The 20,916-nt window shown below is 43.6% G+C and overlaps 1 protein-coding gene and 1 long non-coding RNA gene across 3 annotated transcripts in view; one reads left to right on the top strand and one right to left on the bottom strand.

The window, feature by feature from the left end:
- Nucleotides 1-20,916, top strand: part of LOC139106384 (spondin-1) — a 179,001-nt gene that overhangs the window by 43,200 nt on the left and 114,885 nt on the right. The gene's annotated exons all lie outside the window — the stretch shown is intronic.
- LOC139106391 (uncharacterized) overlaps nucleotides 1-20,916 on the bottom strand; it is a 197,759-nt gene that overhangs the window by 77,931 nt on the left and 98,912 nt on the right. The window contains exons 7-8 of one of the 2 annotated variants that reach the window (XR_011546347.1): nucleotides 3,688-3,910; nucleotides 3,479-3,517 (exon numbers count right to left, since the gene is read on the bottom strand). This is a non-coding gene — a long non-coding RNA (uncharacterized lncRNA). Of the gene's footprint in view, nucleotides 1-2,895; nucleotides 3,911-20,916 lie in introns of those variants that run through there. The other variant, XR_011546346.1, reaches the window with a different exon arrangement.

The raw sequence follows: 20,916 nt of genomic DNA, 5'->3' as shown, positions 1-20,916 counted from the left end.
GCCGATATATAGACGGAAATAAAATCATTCCTTATTATGTTATTTCTACCCTCGTCCGTGTCCGCCCTACCTTCTCCTCCGCGTCTAGTGGCGGCAGGGTGAAAAGCTTCGAAGAGACACTGATTGGCTCAGACTTCAACCTCGAATCTCTCTCTCGTCCGCCGTTACCTTACCGCCTCTCCTTCTCTCCATCCCCCCTCCCACCCCCGCGTTTTCTCAAGAGCAGCTCGATCTCGAGCTCGGATGCCCAAGAAAATATTTCCGCGGAGACGGAGCGGATCTCGGATTTTCGCGTCCCTTTTCCGACCGCTCGTCCATCTCCGCCGACCCTTTCCCTCTTTGGATCTCGACGTCCACCGAACATACGGCCCACGATCGTGAAACTTTCGCCCTCTTGTTCGTGTTTTCTTTTAGCAACTCTCGTCCCTTCTTTTTTTACGGATCGATGTAATTTATTATATTAATTTATTCTAATTTCTATTATATATAAATTTTTTTTTTTTATATTAAAATTTATTCTAATGTTACCTACATTGGATTTGTGTAAAAAATAATTTTAGGATTCTACCCGGATGTAGCTTTAATTTTAACGCCGCGCTTCTTAAGCTTCTTTCGAGCGGCGAAGTGCACGGTAAGACGCCGGGCACAATCTCCGGTATTTGTCGCCCGACTCTTCTTGCGTCGCGCGCGACGCGGCAAATTCCCCGCGTCTGGAAAATTACACTCCCGCCTGAAGAACGTCGGATTATCCCTGACCCGTAGCGGAGGACTGAAATTAAACGACGAAGTTAACGTCCGTTTCCCGCGGGATTTCGAGGCGTGCCCGCGCGCGACCCGGTCGCCCGTTCCCTCTCGATCTCGTTATTTTTTCCTCCTCTGTACATCTTATTTCGCGACTCGCCTTTCTCTCGCTTGGATCTCAGTATTTTCGTTGCACCCGGTAATAAGACTCGTTTGCTCTTTACCTCGACCTTTCTCTTTTTCTTTTTTTTTCCCCTCCTGCGAGACACAAAGCGAGTTCCGTCGAAATGCGCGACAATTCATTCGCGAGTCCGTCGAAGGACTAATTAATCTCCTTCGATTGGGAGTTTTAATTATAACCAATGTGTATGCGCTTTGTTATTCAAATTTGTCATGAAATTTTGTCGTTAATATTAAGGATCCTACTTGTTTAAAAAAAGTGCACGGCATATTTGCGACGTTGGACAAATTTATTTATTACCTCGCGTATACGTAAATTGCGTTCGTTCCTTCTTTGACAATTGAGAGCGAAATATTCGAGGCAATATTATGCGGCAGCCGTTGGAGGAAATCGAAAAAGTGTTCTGTGATCAGTGAGAAACGCGAACGAGTGAGCGCGGCATAAAGAAAATCCGGAAAATGAAGTAAGAGCGGAGGCTGCGCGTAATATACAGAAGGTAAAATTTAATTTTGAAAATGGATCTGCATCATGTTATTGAAAGCTTGCTGCAACAACCCTCCGTCCTTCCCCCCCGCTTCCTCTCTTTTCGATTCTCTCTCTTTCTTTTCCCTCCTCCCACCTCCTTTCCCTTTGTTCGCGTTTATACTATAAACGCGCGTATGCAAAATTTGTAAAGCCGCTATCTCCATCCGGCAGTGACCGTCAGAGTTTCTGTCGTGTACCGATAAACAATTTTAATCGCCGGCCTTATAGCGCGGGATTAGTCTTTAATCGCTATCCGAGTCGAATCGAGCCGGCCCGGACTACGGCTTGTAATCGACGATTAGCGACTGCCACAATAGATTCGGACAGATGCGAAATCGAACGCGGATGTAAAACACATCGGATCCGCGGGAGAGAGAAATAAAAAAAAAAAAAAAGGATCAAATGCGGCGAGAAATTAAACGGGACTCCGTGCCTCGTGGTTGAAATAAATTCGATAAAATCACCAGAATCGTCCAGTCCGCCCGAATAAAAAAAAAATAAAAAAATAAAAATATATACACATATCCGTTGCACTTTTTTTTTCCCCACCCAAACGGGAGTAGCAATACATGAAAAATAAACACGAAGCGTTGCGTCGAAATAGTAATACGCGAGATAAGGGATACTGCGTGGCGCGCGAACGCGGTTGACGGTTAATACAGCGCGACAGCTTGTCGTTCGTGTAACGGAAGAGAGTTAAATCTCTTCGGTGATTAACTCTAAACGAAACTCTCGCAGTGTCGCAGCGCGTAAAGTTACAGCGTGAATTTCTGATGAAGTCCCCGGAGTACCGCTAATCGGCTGGGACGCGATCCAATAGGAGTTAATTCCGGAATTCGGCGCGCTGTTTCGAGCACACGGACGAGCTGGATGCCGGCGGATCGCCGGTGGGACACATCGGGAACCAATTTCGTACGTAGCAGGCAAATTGTGCGACGTCACGTTCAGCGTGAACAATTGTTGCCGCCGCCGGCGCCTTTCTCCGAAATACACGAAAAGCCGCGACGCAAACGTCACACTTTACGCGATATCGATTTTTTTTTTTTAATCGACGCTTCCACGCACGAAGGGACGAAAGATATTTAACGCGCGGTAAAAGAGACTTCGCGTTTGCGTGAAAGTTTTTTCCACGTAGAAAGCTTTTGTATTAATTTAATGCCAACGTAAATATTTGACGACTCTATTTTATACATGAACTACGAGGACAAAATATTAAGCTTTTGCGGTGGCTCTTTAATTATTATATGTGTTACTTTTTAACACACGTTTGGTTTATATTAAATTACCACGAAAATTTGAGTAAATAAATTAAATTAAATTGTACGGAAAACTTTTATACGGCACGGCGTATAAAAGTAAAGCGTTGACTTGGAAATGTGTATCTTTTGCGTGTTCGAGATCAAGTCTTTTTTTAGACGAATAATAGTTTGAATTCGCGGTTTAGTTTCGATGTGACGAATAATATTAATCGTCATTAGTCGGCGATAATTCCACGGTGCGGATTTCAGCCGAGCCTGCGAGATTTGCAGTTCATTCTCGCCACCCCGCGACTCCGCCGTTAGTGCGAATCGCTTTAATCTGCGCGCGGATCTTGGTCAATTAATGAAACCTTCGAATACCTACCCCTTCGTCCCCATGAGAATCGTTAAGAACCCTTCCACAGAATCCCCGGCGTTATTTTCCAGATTCAATTAATCGAGGGATTGGGCGAATTTATCGTTCCGATCGGATAATTCGCGGGGAAGACGCTGATACGAGCGACGCCGATAAAGACGCCGAATATTCCTCAAGAGAAATGACATCTAGCCACGTAGACATTGATTTTCTCATTATATTCGACTTTAAAATGACACAATATCTCGTCCGCTCTATTTCTTTTTTATATTTTGGGGTACATTTCGTGTAATTCTTTTTACGCGATTGCACAGAGTGCTCGATTCACCGCGATTCTTTTTCTTAAATATAATTTTCCGCTTGAAATAATTTCCCACCCGAATTTCAATTTAAAATAAAAAGAAATAGAGGACTCACCGGTCGATGCGCAGCAGCGGAGTTTACGGCAATGATGATCTGTAACAAAAAAAGTAGAAAAATTTAATATAGCGATGCTAAAAGTCGTTTCTACCGTAAAAAAAATGTATACGCGTCTCTAAATAATTTATTAATAAAAAAATAAAAAATAAAATTATGTTTTGCTTAAACGGAAAAGCTATTACGTGCAAAGGAGAAATGATTCTTACCCAGGGGTTGCTCCGCCGATGCGAGATGCCTATCCGAGGCCTCCTCCTCCTCTCAGAATGACGAGACGGATCCTCCTTGGCCCACAAAACACTCGCGATAACCGGATAAGTTAAAACCGCGCGACCTCGTACGGCACTCGCGAACAAACCGACGAACCGACTGCGGTTCGTTTATTCATTTATCGGCGATAACGACACTTTCCCTTCTCCTCCGGATCTTTATCTGAAACGAAAAAAAGATTTGTCGTGATTAGTATCATGGTTAACATGCAGATTCAATTAAGATACCTAAGAGCCCGCCCACCGCGAGATCGTATCCGCGAGGCGAATCGCAATACTTTACTATTAAAAATCAAAGACAAATAGTGATCGAGAAACCAGAACAAATAAGTGCTCTCCACGTATGAAGCATGCACGGAAGAAAGTAATTTCGCTTCGGGATACGATATTTATTCGTGAAATACGCTTATTACTTTTAGTAAAGCTGGAAACACGTGCTGCGTACGCCGTGCGTGCTCGACCCCTAGCGCGACTCATCACTCGACTGCGCGCAGCGACGTACGTACCGAGCCTCAGCGCGTACGTGATAAGGAGCGTGGGAGTGGTGGGGGAAATATCGCGCGAGCCTACGCTCGAGCGAAGGCCACCGACTTTGTTTATTATGATCGCTCTGGAAATTCACGAGCTACAAAAAAGCTTATGCCGAATATTATTTTAACACTATATCGAATATTCGACTAAATGAATCACTTTTTCAACGCGACAGCAAACCGCTCGCCTTGTTCAAACGAGCAAAGGTGAAACTTAATGAAAGAAACGCGCCTTCACCTAAATGTTTAAATTAAGTTTTTATTGGAAAAATAAATTTATTACGATACGTAGACGAATTAAAAAATAATATTTCTTTTACGTCGAAAAGTAGGTAGCCGACGTTTTTAACTACACCAGAAGTAGAGATTGAAAATGAAAGAAAGTTTCAATAAAAAAAAAAGGGGGAAAAAAAAATTCTAACATTTAAAAATTCTCTTGGGTTACTGTAACCATGCGCTTCAATTGGGAATTAACAAAGCACGTAAGACTCGATAAATCTCTCTGATTCACAAGAGGCGTTACCAATACCGTGGAAACGGATTGCCGTGTTTCTGAAATTAGCTCGTACTACCGTTCTTAATTGACAAATAAATCCTCCTTGCGGCCAAGAAGGGCCCTTCCTATTTTCTCGTAATTGCGGACGGTGCAATACGTTTCTCTCGGCCGCGGGACGCGTCTCTTTCTCTTTTTCCAAGGAACCCCATCACAAAGGGTAAACAAAGAGATTAATTCAATTGCAGGGCGATTCCGTGCGTCGTGAAGTATTTTCAAATGTATCTGTTGCGGAAAAAAAAAAAAGAAAAGGGCTCGCCAGATATGTTATAAAGGGCGAAATTTAATTATGCATTCCGAGGAGGCGCCTTTCATAATTCCGCGAGGTGAGAGACGTTCGAGGGGGATGCGATTCTTTTCTTTTTTTTTTTTTCCTTTCCTTCCCCGCGTTACATTTCCATTCGATCCGTCGCGCGGGGCTCCCTTGTCTCGCGCCCTTTACACCGGTCCCTCGTGGAAGCTGGGGCCCGCCCGCGTCCCAGAGGATTCTCGTCTCAAAAAGGCGCTTTCCGCGCCGCCCCTTCTTCCCGGCCGAGCTTTCGTCGCCGCGGCCTCCGGCAGTCGTGCCCTGAATTTGAAATACCTTCCGGAAAACGAGCTGATCGATGCGAGCGTCGGACAAATTTCGCGAGCAATAATTCCCTCGACTGCTAACAACTACTCGGCCGCTTTCTCACTCGAAGATTTTATCGGCAATTCCGCGGGAGGTCCGCCGGATACGTACGAGCTTCCTGCGAAATTATCGAGCCCCGCTGCTCTTCTCCCGATTTTTCAACATCGGACGCGAATGGTATTGTTAATCGGCGCGATTTCGACGAAAGGATAGACCGAATGGGTGGTATTTACATCGGAGAAGAGGAGGCGAGGCATTATTTTTGCGAGACACGTCGCTGCGTGCACTACATCACTGCCCTTCGGATCCTTTCGGTCCGAGTGCAGCTGGCATTTCCGACCGGGTATAATGGAAGGGTTATAACTCAAAAGGGCGGCGCTTCCCCGACACAGATTTATATAAACATTCCTCACGCCAGCGATGTATAAAATCGCGCTTTCCGAAATTTTTGCCAGGACTTTTAGAGCCGCCCTGCATTTCTATTTATATTTATTCGTTCTAATAATTGCTGCATTTGCATATGTGCAGCGTATATTTCTCGGCATGCTGTAAATCATGTTTAACCGTCGCGCTTCGTCATTTTTACGATCCCGGTTAGATGCCCAAGATATTTTATGTCCCGCGTAGATCTCTTTCTCCGGTGATAAGTTTCAGTAGCTAATGCGAAGACTACTTTTTTTTCAAATTTTATTTTACTTTATTTTATTTATTTAGTGTTTTTTTTTTTTTTTTTTTTCCCTTTAATAATAAGCTCGGTAGAATTTGTGTAAAAATATATGCACGTGCGTATGATTTACTCCGACTAAACAACGTAAAATTATCATCGCGATTAGGCAAAGCGATGCGCGCAGAGGAGACAAGCGCGGAGAACGAAACGGCGGCCGGTAACAAGCATCATCTTTTATAATAATTGTCAGGTGACACGTGGAATCGCGCGTCTCGCGTTACAACGGCGATCATTGTCGGCCGTTATCCGCGCGGCACATCAGCCGGAGATTAATAGACATCCAAAATGTGTCACCGGCAAGCCGCCAGCCGAGGGAAAAATTATTCCCCCCTTGGGGATTATGGATATCTGGACCGGGGAATGGCGAATCGCTCGGGAATGAAAGAGGGCAAGAAAAAACGCCGAGGGTCGCCGATGATTCCAAGGCGGGCGGCGATTTCTCGAAGACGGTCGGACAAGTCGATCAAATCAATATCCCACTCGTCATACTTGATGATTGATATGTTTCGCCGCCCGACAAAATTCTCGCGATCATAAAACGTCGGTCGCCTCCAAACCGAGAGACATTTATTCCAATCGTACGTTTATACCTCAAACGATATATTTTATTAATGCGTTTATTAAAATTGTAATAAATTTACGTAATAATTATTTGCAACTCCCGACGCTTTAAATTTAACCTTAGACTTGTTTTTACTTCTACTTTGCGTATTTATATAAAATTAAATTAATTTGCCGGAGTAAAACGAATAATACTTTTTACCTAAAGGAAACATTTAAAGAAAATATATATTAACATAATTAAAAAAAAACAATTGTTTCCCCCTGGCATGCGAAGACACTGTCTTAACGCAACTAATTAACGCTGCTTGTTCCACGTGAAAAAGATTTGTTTTAAATAATTAGACGTATATCTATGTTTACCTCGTGCATGCGCGCTCGCTCGCGGGTTATTGTGACAAACTCGGAATTGGAGCGACGCAATTCGAATGCAATTAAAGTTTAATTCATTTAGTAGTTGTAACTCTCTATAGTGCCGTCGCATTCAACAAATTAACCCCGATAGACGTCCACTTGTAGCGCGCGGGAGCGCGCGAGTTTTACAGCGAGTGGATGAAACGCGGGATAAATGAAATCCCCGGGTTGCATACGGATGCAATAATTTTGCGCGATGCGCGCCGGTCCTGCAGATATCCTTTCCCGGTGCAATATTTAGCGGCGCGAGAACAGAGACGCCAACATTCATTAATATCGTACATTAAACGCGAGCCAACCGCGGCAGTCTGGTAATTTAAATTCTTATCTGCCCTTACGTAGCACATTCCCGCGTACGCGATGCATTAAAACGCAGCGGCCCGAACGTATCCTTTTGTATTTATTACGCGGTCGAGACCGCCGCCCCGTGCAGTTCACACTACGGCAATTAATTCCAAAGAGCAGAATTCTAAGTTGGAATTTCATTCTTCGGAAGAATGAAATAAAAATATATTTAAAAACTATCGGAAATGTATATATGCCGGTATGATAATTTTGCGCAAATTGAATTCCTGAAGAATTATTGATCGACCGTTACAATTAAGTTTGCGTACAGCGATAAAAATAGCGCGCAAAAATTAATTAAATTATAAATATTAAACTTAAGTGCATTAATCATTTAAATATCGAGATGCAAGTAAATAGAAATTAACTAACTAGTGAGCCTGTTTAATAAAATTTTTTTTTTAATTATAAGTGTATCAAGGTAATATAATATTGTAGAGATATTTGAAAAGAACAAAAGGAAGTTTTTAACTTTTACGGTTTACAAATCGTATCGGGTTGCCCTGACCGTGTTCCATTTGAGAGTTAATTTCACGTTTTTATTTTTTGTTTTTTATTTTACCTTTCCCATGTGCTCCACTTACTCCGCTAACATTATCGAATGCATCTCGCTATCTATGCACGATAACGTATCACGGCGGGCGCTAACCGTGCACCGCCAGCCGCTAAGTTCATTGTCGGGTAATCTTGTAATGACAAATATTTGCGCGCGCGAGATACGCCGGGATCCCTTTGCTCATCCTTTGCGCAATCTCGGACAAATGAAATGAATAATTCATCATTTCGAAACGCGCTAAGCCGGTGAAGCGCAATATACATATACGTGTACTGTATTATGCGTCGCTGCACGCGCCGCGCGAGGAGAAAAGATCGAGAAATTAGAAAGAGCAGTACGGAGCCATTTGTTTCGCGGAACGCTTGAAATTGGAGCTGCCGTCTTGAACTTCCGACGGCGTCTTCGTCACTTCTGTTCTCCGCCCGTGCGTTCTCCATTTCCTCGGTGTATCTGACTGCACAGCGGCGCGCAGCCCGCCTGGACCATCCATCAAATATAATTGTCTCGCGAATTCCTCCTCGCCGGCGCCGCTCTCTGATGACTCTCGAGCACCTCCGAGGCGTTGTCTCCTAAGTAACTGCCGTCAGATTGAACAAGTGGCCGGGATACTTGAAAAGGACCGCGTGACGTAAGACGTTTGCAATGCAAATGCTCGAAGAAGCGGGAAAGCCACTACGAGGAAGGTGAAGATTATTCGCGAAACGTGGGACGTTCTTTTTTATTTCTTGAGCGTCGAAGCGTACGCTTCGCGTTGAAAATCGACGGAATCAGAGCTTTCGGCGATGTAACGCACGAGATAAACGAATATTCTAAGTATGCGTGAAAAAAGACGTTGAATTACAGCAACTCAGAACTTGCTTTAGATTTTTCTTTTAAAACTTTCTTTTTTTTTTATTAATTTTAGAATCATTAAAAAAGAATTTCTTTTTTCTTTAATGTTTGGCATATTGATTAAATCAAAAACGTTTTAAGATTGATAACCGATTGGACACAAGCAGAGAAGCAGAGCGGCCAGGATAGTGTGCCGTTTGAGGATTAATCATAAAGATTCCGAGAGCGCGATCGGCGAAAAGTAACGATTTCCCAGCAACCGCGAGCTATTTAAGGAAACGTTGGGACTTTCTTTCAGAACTTTTTCCCTCCGATTATTATTTTCATACAACCGCGGACGCCTATTGTTCTCGCTATTAATTACTTCCCCAGTGCACGCCCGCCTTAATTAACGTTCGAAGCACGCGGTGACGAAGACGGCGGAAAATCGGAACGCCCGGGCGAACTCGTCAAGGCGAGACCCGTCGACGGCAACGAGTTTCCGGAAAAACGTCTCGTTTGCAATTAAGTTAAAGGTCGTCGGCCCCTTCTGGGAACGGAGGGTCGTCGTTGCAAGCGTTACGACGACTTCGTGCTGCGAGATATACGCCCCGAGATCGAGGCTGAGTCGTCCCGGACGTCGTCCTGAAGGACGGGCCGACTAATTCGCAAGAGATGGTCGATCGCCGTGCGCCGGACGTGCCGATTTTTTTGCTCGAGGGCGGAAGCTGCGAGGGGAGAATTTTCCGAAATTAGCAATTAGGAGGGGCTCGTTTGCAGTGACGTCCGTCGCGCCGGTAAAAAGCGCTTCGCCTCGAGCGTACGAGCGAGCGAACGAACGGACGGGGTGAACGGACTTCGCCGTAACTTCCGCGGCACGTTGCTACCATCGCTAGCAGCGTGCTAACGTGGTACACGAGATTATGGTTTCTCGGGTTTTGCCGGGCGCAAACGGAATTTCCGGGGCGAGTCATTTGCAGTGGCGCTCGTCAAGAGTTTCGCCGTGAAAAAAGGAGCCGCTCGAAGCGGAGCCTTCGCCGGAGAGTTTCCTCGGCGGCGCTTCTTCTGCCACGCGGCAAGAACGTCCCACTTGACACTTGGCGATTATATTAATCATTTTCTGAGCGATGCGCCCGAACGTACTCGAGGGGGCGAGATCGAAACTCGTGCGGTGGAAAAAGGGTTTATGGATGGCCATCGCGGGGCGGGACGTCGGTGTTGTCGGAGGAGAGTCTTAACGATTAATAAATCAACGAGCTGCGCTCGAGACGTTGAATTATGCCCGGCCGCGTTTGCTGCGGACGTAGCAGCCGTTTCTTAACTCGCAAGTGGAACACTGGGTTACGACAGACCCGGGACAATTTTTATAAACGCGAGAATTTTTTAAAAGTTTCTATTATTTTCTTCAAATATCCTCGACATATTCTTGTCTCATACGCTTGGCGTATCAATAAAAAAAAAAAAAAAAAGAAAGAAAGAAAACTCGTTGAATGCCGTAATTTCGAAAGTTAAAAATACTAACCCTCTCAAATTTCACGTTTGAACAAGCTTCGGCAGAACCGAAGATATATTAACATCACTTAACGCAATCCGACCTGCCCCCTGTGTTTTCCGACTATCTTCGCGCGTCGAAATCACGTTGTAATCCGGTATCCATCGTGTCACCGCTAATTCGGCCATTTGCATATTTGCAGTATCGCGGCAATAGCTACCGTATCGTACTTTTCGATAATACTCGGCGCAGGGTACTCTGCGTAATTTTCGCTCCCCTCCTCTCCCTTCTCTTCGCGTTTCCCCGATGCCGAACGTCGAGCACGCCGATCGCATGGCTGACAATTTGTTAATACTATGGCCGTTCCCGCGCGCTACGCATTCCGGACTATAATTATCGATCAGCGTTTATAATCCCGGGCGTCCGCGTTTACGTTTCGCGGGCGCTGTTTCAGAGGCAATTACGGGGTTTATTCCGAAGCCGCGAAATACGTTTCGCCGGCGAACGACGGCGCGTAACGTTTTAAATAGGTGCGTTAAGAGCATTATGCGCCGAGATCGTAGATCCGGTCGATATGTCATCAACCACTAAAGCCGGGCGTCGAAGGGCCGAAGGGACAAAGCGATGACGTAACACGGGATCTTCCCAATCTAAAGTTGAAGCACAGCTCGCTCTGCCATCGCAGACAGTTCGCTATCGATTGCCCCGCGTTCCACTTTACGACATCGCCGAGAGCCTTCAACGCGACTCTAACGATCACGTGCCGCGATTCGCGCATTTGTGCAACAAACAGAGAGATGCTTTCCCGATGTTCGCGGTTCTTTTATTTTGTTCCTTTCTCCTTTTTTTTTTTTTTTTTTTTTTTTTGGTTGTTATAACTCTATCCTTTTTTTCTCATTTCTCGCGCTTTATTCCTCTTTATTTCTATTTCCTTCTTTGACTGATCAATTTTGAAACGCGACATCCGGCGGCTGTCTGTTACCTGTAATCGCTAAAAGGGAGGCGGCGGATACGAGAAAGGGCGGGCCGCAAAACACGGCGGATTCATTGGGAAATGCGGTTTCCGACAATTTCGCTAATTTCGCTGAATTACGTGAAGAGCGGCCACCGCTGACCGGCCGATAACGATATCGATGTCGATGGAACCGTGATAACGGCTCGCGTTCCCCGGTATCTGGAATCGTTGGCCGGAAACCGAAAGAGAGCTCGGCGCTGAGGGCAGCCCACAAAGCTTCTTTCTTTTTTTTTTTTCTTCTTCGGAAAGGGAGGAGGTGAGCATTACGAATGCGCATTATCGCGTAGACCAAAGGGTGAAGCGGCCGTCATTACGATACGCGTCGCGGCGGGCTTTCACGCTTCGCGTCCGGTGTGTGTGGCGCACGTGTCTGGTGATGTCTGATTGTACATTGCCTTGATTGCGCTATCCCGCATAACTAGATGTGCGATAATGAAAATAAACCCGGACGGACGCGCATTTTGTATTTGCTTCGGTGTTACCAAAATTATATTTTACATTCGCCGCAATTTAAAACGTGCTCTAAAAATAATTAGAAAACAAGGACGATTTTATTCGAACGGGAAATACTTCGCTGTTATTTCTTTATAATTTTGAGATAGTTGCAGTCACTTGTGCGTAATAAGTTTTTATACGGCTGCTACTTTCTTTCAAATTGCAAATATTCTGATTTATGCCTCGTTGACGTTTTTTTGCGTTTCAATTTTTAAGTATTCTTTTAAAATATTCTTTCTCAGCCGTGCGGTGATAAGTGCCGGAGTTCGATGCGCAGTGGAAAAGAAACTCGATGAATCCAATGTGATTTCGGCACGAAGGGTTTCGGTTTATTTTCAATAGCGCCGAGGAAAAAAAAAATATATATATATATCTCGCTGCTTATCGGTTATTCCGGTTCACGTGCGCCATCGCCGATAACGACGAGCTGCGTCGCTCGCGCACCGTCTGACACAATCGGCCCTTTACTACTTCCAGATTTTCGTTCTGCAACGAGTCGCGACGCCAGACGCGCTTTCTTCTCGCCCGGTGTTTCCGAAACGAAAGTTCGACCGCTCATCTACTCGTCATTGCGTTTCCAAACTGTTTTGCAGTTCTGTTCACTGTCCCGATTATCGATTTTTTTTTTATTGCGTGTGAGAAAATAAGAAAAAATTAATCAGAATAGAACGACCGAAGACCTAATTTTCAAACTGTCGTGCAGTGATTTTTATTTTTTTATTTATTTTTTTTTTTTACATTTAGATTTAACCTACAAATGGAACACTGGGTTAAAGTGACTTAAAGTAATTTTTTAATGTACAAATTTAAATATAGACTTTTGACAAATATTTTTAGTTTATTTTTTCTTTAATGTTGACGTATAGTTTTGAAAAACTGCTTTAAAATTGATATGTTATATCCCAAAATCGAACATAAAAAAATAGAGTGGCCAGGGTAGCATTTCAGGGTTAAAAATGGATCGCTATAACATATTTTTAAAGTCATCTGTATACTTTTACAAGTTATTTATATGCGAATCGTGCGACTTGCAGGTTGCACCGTCTGTCGGTTCTCGGATTCACAGGAGTACCTGCATATGAAAATACATTTCGCAATACATAACGGAGCCTCGTCATGCAGAATTACGCTAATGAGAAACTTTCCTAGCGCGTATATTCGCACTAAGAATGCGGAATATTAATATTATCCCATATAAACACATTTCTCGGAAATATATCTGCGCAACGAATAAACGTGTCGTTGATAGCCTCTCTCTAAAACGCAGCGTGACCCAACGCAGTTTCCCGTCTTTTAATATAACGAAAGGTCGGATTTTCAATTTCTAATGGAGTCTTCTAGTCAAAGACGATTCGCGATCGCGCTTCCAATTTCATTTTCGGTTCACCCGACTCCCGGGACGCCGAGCGAGAGCGTGACGCGGGGAAGGTGAGGCGCGCAATACCGCGTTAGTTCGACCGGGCCGACTTTGGCACCGGCCATATCTCTCTTACACTCGAGCGCGAGCGAATCCGTACAAATTTATACGAACAGTTAGTTCCGGGGTGGTTTCAGCGGCGCGACCTGCTCCACCTTTCCTCCCTGCTGGAGAGCACCTTCTCCTCTCGTCATTCCCCCTCTTGCCCCCCGTTCGCTTTCCGCAGCCAACTCGGCATAACTCACCGTCTCGCTCGGCGTCTCTCCCGTCGCTCGGTTAGGTCTCTCGCGCCACTCGCTCGATACGCGATCACGTCGCGAGCCGAGAGGCTGCCTGCCGGGGTCGTAGGTTAAGCCCGGATAAATACACGGCCTCATAACTTCCACGAGCTCCGCCGCGACGCCGTGCCATGCCACTTGCGGAGCAGCCTTCCACTTTGCACTATCATCCCGCCTTACGCGCCCGTCTCTATCCGCACCCGCACTTCTCCTTTTGTACACGTCGCTATTCGTCTCTTTCGCGCCTGCGACAACCACCCATCTCCCTCCCCCTTCTCCGTCACCCCCGGACCTTAGCACGTACGCGATCCTCTCTATCTCCCGGCATCGTTTACTCGAGAAGATCCTCCGGTCCGTCTTTTGCCACTGCTTTTACTATCTCTACGTTCCTCCCCCTGCACCCCGTCCCCGCCGCGCCCCCTTCACGGTATCTAGCCTCCGAGGCATTGCCCCGGTGACTTTTCTTTCGAGGCGCGTTCTTGGCACAGTCTTGGTGCCGCTTGCTCGAGCGGAAAAGTGCCGCTTGGAGCGTACAACGTGCGCTGCAAGACAGATTAAGGATGGTTAAGAGGTGAGAAGCTCCCGGGGCAAGCGTCTCTCACGAACGCCCCGCGTCCCTGAATTATGCAGAATTTTCTTAGGATTCCGCTGAGATATTCATGAAACGCCACGCTGAAAATGCCCGCGACGGCCGTGAATCAGCAACAGTTTCTTTCGGCGTCTCCGTTGCAATGTGAAAAGTTGCACTTTTCCACGGTGTTGGAGGTCAATTAATTTATTTGTTGATTTATCGATTTCTTTTTTTTTTCTTTTTTAATTAATTCCGGCAACGCTTCGGTCTTTTTATTCTCGACATTCATATAAATCTGCGACTGTTTTGTCCACGTAAAAATAGTCATTCCGTTATAAGACTCCTTTGCTTTTTACGACTGTAGGAATAATTTTCTCCGAATAAAAAAAATACTTTATTTATCTATTTATCGATAATTTTATCTCGATAATAATAATTTTAACAATTATTAATGCTTCGACATTTCTACTAATCTACCTCGTCTACATACTAGTAAATCACTGTCCAACGAGATTATTTTGCTCTCGACACAAATATCTTCCCTTGACCAATCGCATTAAATTTAATTCTAAAATTGTTCATACTGATTGTTTATAATGATAAAATTGTTTATCGTGCTCTTATAATTAAAGTTATTTTGTCTTACAATGTATAATATATCGAGCGTTGTTGTAACTCGGTGCAGAACGAGTAACAACTCTAACAAACAACAGAACAAAATCCCGCAGCGTCGAACGACTGCACCAGCGCGTGGCGCGCAGAAATGAGAATATTAAATTATGTAAGTTGCAGGAAATTAGATCTTAACTTCCGTTAGTCCGGGGCATTCTAAAATAACGCGCCAAGACGATTTCCTTCCGCCTTCTCTCTCGCTTTCGCGCGCGCCCTAAGTGTACTTTAGGTAATAGTAACGAATGCCTGCGCGGCGGTTATGAAAAATGAAAATTCTCATCGTAGTCTTGTCGAGGTATCTCGATATGCACTTACTCCCGCGACGACCCTCTTCTCGCACGCGCGATGCCGGGAGGAGTTCCAAAAATGCAATAAAAATTTCTCTTGTTATTCGCAGCATTATTCCCGTTTTTAATCCCGGTTCTTTTTAATAATGAATTTTCTGATCGTAAAGTCAATATTCTCTCTAAGAATTTCGGCCACATTTTTCGCAGAATTTTATAACAGTTGAAATAAAAAAAGAAAAATATTCTTTGTTGAACATTCGTATTTTAAATATTGAATGAGAGCTCAAAAATATTAATTTTATCTGAAATTAATAGTACTGAATTTTTCATTAAGTAATTTAAAAAAATAAAAAATAAAAAAGATAGAAATTAAAAGCGAATATGGCTCTTTTAGTCGTCCCACATGTTACTCTCGTTAATATTTTCCGTTTGGAGGCATTTAAAGTACCTTCTTGTCGCTCATCGTGATCGAAACTTTTAAAATGATATCGCAGTTAATGTGTCGCCAAGAGACATTTAAGCAATACTTTACGCACGTAGTAAAAAGTTTAGTTTTAAATTTAACAAATTTTACAGTTTTAATTTATAAATTCAGTTCTTTGTGCCAATTTTATATAACACAAGTACGTTAAAAAGTACCACAATTTAGCTGCTTATTAATAAGTTAATAATAAATAATATTTATACATTACATGAATTATTGAATTTTACATACATTTTATAATAAATTAATAAAAGCAAAAATATTACATTCTTCAAATAATAAATATTAATGTAGCATAACGAACTCTGAATAATATGTATATGAAATCAATACACAACTGTGTCAGATATTTAACGCAAAATTCTTCGCACGTAACAATTTTAACATTAGTGCAAAATTTTTTTTTTTTTTTACCGTGTACCTAACGCAAGCAACCCCAACCGATCCCCCTTGTGCAGCATTCTGCGTTCGCTTGCAAACGGTACCGTGCATAGGTATTTATCCCCGTGCAGACACGCGCGTCCGATGCCGAGGTTCGCTGTCCCGGAGGTGGCACTTCGGTATGCGGGGGACGATCTAATTTAACAGCCGCCAGAAATTCCAGCTAGGTTAGAAATTGCCCCTTAGCCCTCGAGGATGCGGACCCTCCCTCCCCCCCTCCCTTCACCCTCGAAGGTTCCTCGCGGGCTTTCTCGGCAGATAGATATTCATCTTTGATGCAATCCCGAACGCTTATGGGTCCGTCGGAAGTTTCGGGCGGGACTTGCGGCACAGCTGCAACTGCGACCGCGGCTCTCGTCCGCGTAACGAACCGAAGTTCCTTCCTTCGTCCCGAACGACTCCTTTCCCTCGTACTTTCCCGGAAACTAGCGGGGGTACTTACAACCTGGCCGGCCGGCGGCCGCGGGGCGGAAACGAAGGGGACGGTGGCCGAAGTTGGTCCTGAGGTTACGATCGCGCGAACTTTCTAAAATTCCGACTACCGCGGACCTTCCCTCGTGCCGCAGGTTCTCGCGCGATCACCGCCGTGTACGTCCGCGAGGCGCGGGGGGAGAGGGGGGGTGGCACGAGATTCGTGCTCGCGGACCTTAAAAGAGCTGGGTCACGCTTCTATATTAACCTTTGAAGAGAGCGGCGGAAGAAGCTCTCGCTTCCTGTTGTGTTTTCGCGAGAGTAGACGCTCGGTTTCATCTCGACGCATCGGCGTCTTGTTACAGTCTCGTTTCATTTTTCGTCCCCCCCCCTTCTCCTACCCCCGCTTGCTTCTTTTTCCTCGCCGTCTGCATATTCAATTTGCAAAACTTCTTCCTGAAAGGCGGGGCTCCGAACGAGCTGCACGCCGACGAATAAAAAAAAAAACGGGAGAGAATATGCGGAGCCTGATTTCGTCTTGGACCGATTTTAGGGGATTTCTTCCGATTAATGTACGGATTTGATTATGCGTACGTTATGCATTCGCTCTTTCGACTACGATTTTTTGAAGATTTACTCTTGAACATAAATCTTTTTGTGATAAATATACTAGTGATGCTATATGTGTCATTTTTTTTTTTTTTTTAAATAAAAACCTACACTAGATAGACGATATAATACGCTAATATAATATAATAAAATATTCCGTAAAATCAGACGCGCGAAATATCGAGGAAATAATAAATCTACATCGTAATCGGCATCGAGCAAGAGCGCGAAAATTCTTAATTAAATGCATTAGCTCCGATTCAAATGCAAAGACCCGCTCGGATCGCGGAAGGAACGCGACGAGTGGACGTACACATAAACGATCCTTTATGCGAGCAAAACCGAGGGGCTCATGCGAGATGCATTAATGCAACTGTCCATGCTTTTGTGCCTGGTGTTTGCGTCGTTATAAATTGTTTGCGATGCGAGGCTCCGGTGGATTCCAGAGACGGATGCTTAAAACGTGAGCACGCCGCGCGTCACTCTTATCGTTCGCGGAGAAAAATACGCGAAACGAAGAGACGAATAAGAAACTCAAAAACGTATTTCGCGCCCATAAAGCGCGCCTTATAATAAAAATGTTTTTCTCGTATATCCACGACTTTCCTGAATCTTGGGTGGCGCTGGTGATATTTGGATTTCATCTCCGCGATATCGCGATTCCGTACGTTTCGTTTTCCCCGATTTCACCTGCTTCTACGTCCCTCGTCATCTATTTTTTATCCGGCATCCGTGCTTTCGACTCCTGAGCAAAGGGGTTAGCTATCTCGGAAAAACGTACATGTGTATCTAGCAATGACGATAGTAGTCTCAACCTGCCGTAATAGGAAAAGGAAAAGGTCTGGAAAATCGAAAAAAAGAAACGGAAAGATATAGAATACGCTCGCGGTATCTTTTTCCGAAATAGAAGAAAGTAGAATACTGGCAGAACGATCGATACGGTTTCGCTGAATATTAATTTCGCCGAGGCGTAAGCTGAGTTAATGCGTGAATATTTTTTGAAAAAAAATAAACCAACCTCGTATTATTTGTAGAAAAATCAATAATTGCAAATCGTATTCATAAAGTCATACTATGTCGAATAAAATAAAATTATACTTAATATATAAAAATATTTCGGCACGGTCGATATAAATTATTTCGACAGCAAATTATTTACATCGAGGTAGTTATTAGTTTTTGCATCGAGTAAGGAAAAGGAAAGACTAACTTCTTGCAGAATTGAAGTAAACCGGTAAAACGATCGATGTGGTTTCGTTGAATATTAATTTCGTCGGGGCGCAAACTGTGTTTATGCATCAATATTTTTGAAAAAATAAACCACCTTGTATTGTTGTACGCAATCAATATTTGCAAATCGTATTCATAAAATCGTGCTATGTGCAATAAAATAAAATTATACATATATGTATAAAATATATGTACGTGCCGTACGCAGAAATAGCTCCGTTAGCCGACGTAAAATTATTCCGACAGCGAATTATTTACGTCATTAATTTCTAATATCGAGTAAAGGGAGAGAGAAAGAGAAGCGAAGAGAATATGTGCAATGCGTGCCGCGACTTCGCATCACTATAATGTACACGGAATATTCATAACCAAGTTAAATGAAACTTACCCCGAACTACCTAACATAGTATCACTTACATTTGCTAGACACATTTTAGTTTCTCAGCTGTGCACTTTGTGCACTTCGTTCTCGCGAAGGCTCCTCCATCTTAACCCTCAAATAGCGTACTATCCCGGCCGCCCTACTTCTTTCTGCTTATATCTCTTTTAAACCACTTTTTAAATTGATACACCAGACGATAAAAAAAAAAAAAAAAATGTTAGAATTTTTTTTTAAATATTAATAATAATAATAAAATAAAATAAAATAAAAAGTACCTTTAAAATATTCTAATGTTTAAAAATCGTTTCGAGTTATCGTTGCCTTGGATTCTACTTGAGGGTTAATTTTTGCCTGTACAAGTATATCGTAAAAATTTATCGCTAAACCGCCAAAGATCGACCGACTCGAATTTATATTCCACAATGAGACTTTTCCACGCCGACCGTTTACAGTCCGAGCTGTTGCCCGCAGTTCTCCTTCGTCCCTTCGCAATTTCACTACTTTATTGCCGACGCAGGACGTTCGCGGCGAGCCGCCCGCAGTAACTATGTACGCGATCGTTGCCGAGGTAATCTGGCAGCCGGTCCGAAAGGATCGAAGGGCGCGCGGCAATAAGGGCCGTACATTTTTTATGTCACACGCGGCGTAACTAATACCGTCGGTTTTACAACCAGCCCGCCGGCGGAAACACGCCGGATATTGTCGTTCGGGTGCGCAAACATCGCGTACGCACCCCGGGCTGATGCCGTAAAGAGCCCGCTAATGTTTGCCGAGAAATATTTCATGGCCCAATGGTGTGTCGTTCGATTCCTGCGCACCTACGTCGTCCTCGTGAAAAGACGACGGGAAATTGAGAAGCGAGAGGAAGCAACGTTGCTTGAAATTCAGTAATTTACCATGAGAATTAAAGAAAATTGAGCATCGTTAAAAAATACTAAAAAAAACTACCAGAATAGTTTTGTTGTAATAAATAATTAAAAAGAAAAAATGTAGAAGACCTACTTTTTATAATTCTAAATAAATAGAAATATCTGTAATACGCGAATTATTTAAATTACTATAAATAAAGCAAATAGTACGACAGTAAATAGTTAAGTGATCGAGATTAAAATAGAATAATAATAAATGAGAAATTAAATAATTAAGTGACAAAATTTAAAATTACTTTCAAATTAAGATATTGACTGACTTTCTTCCGCGGTGCTTAATATTAATTCTCTGAATCCGTAGCGGCATTTAAAAGTGGAGCTCGTGAACGCCGGAGGAAAGATTATTTATTAGACGGCGGAGGCTGAGAAAGGTCAGGGAATTTACGAAATCCTGTCCACGCAGCAATTCTAAATGGCGATGAAAGATCTTATCCGAAAATGGTTTCTCGGGGATGAACGGCGCCCGATGCGCACCCTCGAATGGCCATAACTCGACGAAAAATCTGTTGCAGCCCAGGGGAATCTCATAAAGGAAAAAACAGACCTCCGGTGGATTCGCAAAATTTACCTGACTTACGTTTCATTAACCCTCAAACGGTACGCTATCCTGGCCGCCCTATTTCTTTTTCCTTGTACCTCAGGAAACTTACGTATCAATTTGAAAGCAATCTTTTTGAATTAATACGTCAAACATTAAGGAAAAAAAATATAGTAAAAATATTACTTCGAAGATATATATAAAAAAATTAATAATTCTCAAAAAGTTAGAACAATAAAAAAATGTCCTGGGCTGCTGCGACCCAATGTTTTATTTAAAAGAATAATATCAATTGTCCACGAAGAATCTTCGTCTCTCCGGTGCGTTTCTTTTACTCGTTACATTTTCTCTCATTACGCTCGCGAAAAATATTCGTGTTGAAAAAGCTCAGGCGATTACGTTTGCGAGGGCCGCGATTTGTCGTCCGTCTGATTTGCAGTGGATTCGTGCCAACCGTTCGGCCGAATCTGTTATCAAGAAATTCGACTCGCGCGCCTTCTCTTCATTCGGCTCTTCCTTCCTATCTCTGTTCCTCTCTCTCTCTCTCTCTCTCTCTTTCTCTCTCTTTTTTCACTCAAGGACCTCTTAAAAACGACCGGTCGCTCGTTTGCCTTGCTCGTTCCTCTAGCTACTAAAAGCACTCTTCATCGCGAACGCCAATATTTCACTCGAATTTTCAAAATCAACTTGATCTATTAAGTCGACCGGTACTCTAAAATACTCGTCCATTTTTACTTTATTAAATATACCGTGTAGATATAAAAACCGCGCCGATAAAAACTTTATATCGTTAACAGGGCAATGTAATT

The sequence above is a fragment of the Cardiocondyla obscurior genome, linkage group LG11 (assembly GCF_019399895.1).
Source record: "Cardiocondyla obscurior isolate alpha-2009 linkage group LG11, Cobs3.1, whole genome shotgun sequence".
Classification (NCBI taxonomy): Eukaryota; Metazoa; Arthropoda; class Insecta; order Hymenoptera; family Formicidae; genus Cardiocondyla; species Cardiocondyla obscurior.
Note: the sequence above shows the minus strand (reverse complement) of the source record. Positions and strands in the feature narration are given on the sequence as shown.